This window comes from Dipodomys merriami, unplaced genomic scaffold (assembly GCF_024711535.1).
Source record: "Dipodomys merriami isolate MVZ:Mamm:240054 unplaced genomic scaffold, mDipMer1.0.p SCAF_16, whole genome shotgun sequence".
NCBI classification, from domain to species: domain Eukaryota; kingdom Metazoa; phylum Chordata; class Mammalia; order Rodentia; family Heteromyidae; genus Dipodomys; species Dipodomys merriami.
This window is the reverse complement of record NW_027202937.1, coordinates 14,827,570-14,830,765: the sequence shown is the minus strand read 5'-3', so window position 1 is coordinate 14,830,765 and position 3,196 is coordinate 14,827,570.

Below are 3,196 nucleotides of genomic sequence, written 5' to 3'. Positions count from 1 at the left end.
GAGCATCATTGATATGAAAAGAGATCTTTCAAGTGTTGTATATTTTGGAGAGAATCAATGATTTCAGATAAAAGTTCAGCCTGTTTTACTTGTTTCTTCCTCCTCTCCCCCGGCCTAATTAACAGTGGGGTTACTGTGATCTTTTATTAATCTGAGCTTATTTTGTGGCTGCAGGCCTGAATAGGATTTTACTCTTTCATATCCAGGAGTTCCAATCATGTATCTCACCTAAAAATTTAAGTTAAGCAGGGCGCCAGTGGCTCATGCCTGTAATCTTAGCTACTAAGGAGGCTGAAATTTGAGGATCATAATTCAAAGCCTGTCCAGGCAGGAAAGTCCATGAAACTCCTATCTCCAATTAACCACCAAGAAGCCAGAAGTGGTGCTGTGGCTCAAAGGGCTAGAACACTAGCCTTGAGCTGGAGAGCGGAGTGACAGTGCCCAGGCCCAGAGTTCAAGCCCCACAACTGAGAACAACAACACAAATTTAAGTTACACTATGGACAGTTTTTCCTCAATAAAAGAAACTTCCCTAGGATGTGCATATAGTCTGCATGCTTCTAATGCAATTCTACAAACCTGTCTCCTCTCATGGGTACGCATGTGTGCTGGTTCTGGGGCTCAAACTCAGGTCCTGGGAGCTGTCTCTGAGGGTTTTTGCTCAAGGCTATGTAACCTTGAACTGCAGCTACAACACTTCAGGGTTTTTTTTTTTTTTTTTTTTTTACTGATTAATTGGAGATAAGAGTCTCACAGACTTTTCTGCCTGGGACTAGCTTTGAACTACAATACTCAGATCTCAGCCTCCTGAGTACCTAGGATTACTGGTGTAAGCCTGTAATCTGGCTTCCTCTACTTTCTACTAATTATTAAATGTTTGCTTTAGACCTCTGTAGTTCTTGTCTACATAACTATGTGAATATAGGATTATATGCAGGTTTACCAAGAAGCATTACTTATGAATTTAGGAATCTCAGTTAGTGCCTTTCAACATGTGCTTCCTCCCCTTACATATGAAATTAATGAATGCCTTAAAAGTGTTAAAAGGAGACACATACAATCCTAAATGTCTGCTATAAGTGGATTATGCTACAAGCTTTAATGATGAGTATAGCAATGCTAATTAATAAAGCATGAATACAAAGTGATCCAGCTTTTTGTCAGAGGTTAGAAGCTCTTACAAATTACTGTTCTTGGGCTGGTGTATGGCTCACGTGGTAGAATACTTGTCTACCAATACAACGACCTGAGTCTAAAACTCAAGTGTCATTAAATAACTGAACAAAAGTGAGTGTACTTACAGAGCATGGGGTGACATGCTTTTATTCTCAGTATTTGGGAGGCAGGAAGATCATGAATGGGGCCAGCCTAGATTACATAATTAGATTTTTGTATCAAATAAATAAATAAAACAATGAAAACAAACAAAAATGACTATAAGCCCAAACAAATACCATGATAGACTTTCATAAAAGAATCAAGAACTAGAGAAACCAAATGTATGAACCTGATAATACAGTGACCTAATGTTAGCAGGTGAAATTGAAGGCTGATGAATATTTCCTAACTTCTGGAAGAACATAATGTGAGACCTTTTGGAAAACTCAACCTACAGCTCTGTGATAACATCACACTACAGACAGAGATGTTCAAGTGCTTTTAGAGAGACATCTGCTGGACTGGTGACCTCTCTCCTTCAAGGTATATGCCTCCAGATATTAGAAAAATGGCATAGACCTTCTCATCAAACCCCTGGCTTAGTCAAAGAGAGATGAGTGTTTATCTCTCTGTGAGAATTTTATGCAAACATGTGAGTAAATCAGAATTATCAGGTCTGCTTACCTTGGTAGCTGTGGTGTAGTCCAACTCTGGGTTAATTCTGCTCAGATGAGGCTTTTCAAGCCAGATTTATACCTTCAGCAATTGTGAGTCTCTTGGTTCCCACCCAGTGTAAGGATGATTTGTTTTCACAGTTGTCTCATTGTCAGGGAGAAGGAAACTTTTGCAGAATCTCAGTCCCTGAAGTACAACTTTCCCTCTCCCTACACAATTATCATGTAAGATGGACTCAGAAGTAGCTCAGGCTTAATTAGGGTTTATTTCTAGAAGACTGTGAAATGAGAAAGTGAACAACAAACCAAAGTTTTGTATATAGTTTTTATTATACATTAGCTACCAGTTTTACTAGCTAATAAGTAGACCTATATTCTCCTTCTCAAAGTTGCAAGTTGTGAAGTAGCATGGAGGTGAGCTCTGATGCAGAGATTGTCACTTTAATTCTCGTCTTTCTTTAGACAATGAAACACAATAAATGATAGCCAATCACGGAAACTCTGCTTTATGTACAACTAAATACTTGAACAGGACTATCACTACCTTGATGTATCTGTGCCCAGTGGTACTAAAAGTTCTTTACCATAAGTAATTATATTCCTTGCTTAAACAAATGGTGCTGAGAAACCTGGTAGGGTTTGAAGATTTAACTCAGTACAACACAGGCAAGGCCCTGTTTCAGTCTTCAGTATCACTAAATAAAAAAGAAACACGTAAAAAGAGAAATAAAAAAATTAAGAAATGAACAACAATGTGGGCCTACCTTTAAAAATCATTGCATATGAAATTTCAAGACTATAACTATAATTTATGTATACTTAGGAATGATCTATCTATTTATTGTTCAGTGTATTGCCAAGGGAGAACTTTCAAGTCCTGATGCAAAGGAATGTAACTCAACGGGACCATATGGCTGAGGTTAACTTGAGAATAACAACATGTTTCTAGAGGGGATATACTGTACTGACCTGCAAAAACTTCAAGTTGTGAAATCATTTCCTGTTGAAAAGGTGAGGATGATGATGATGATGGTCAGTCATGGGGCTTGAACTCTGGGTTTGGGCGCTGTGCTCTTCAGCTCAAGGCGAGTGTTCTACTGCTTGGGCCACACAGAGCCACTTCTGGTTTTCTAGTGGTTTATTGGAGATAAAAGTCTCATTAAGCTGGGCGCTGGTGGCTCACCAGCCTGTAATCCTAGCTACTCAGGAGGCTGAGATCTGAGGATCAGGGTTCCAAGCCAGCCCGGGCAGGAGAGACCGTGAGACTCCTATCTCCAATAAACCACCAGAAAACCGGAAGTGGCGCTGTAGCTCAAGTGGTAGAGTGCTCGCCTTGAGCTGAAGAGCTGAGGGACAGCGCCCAG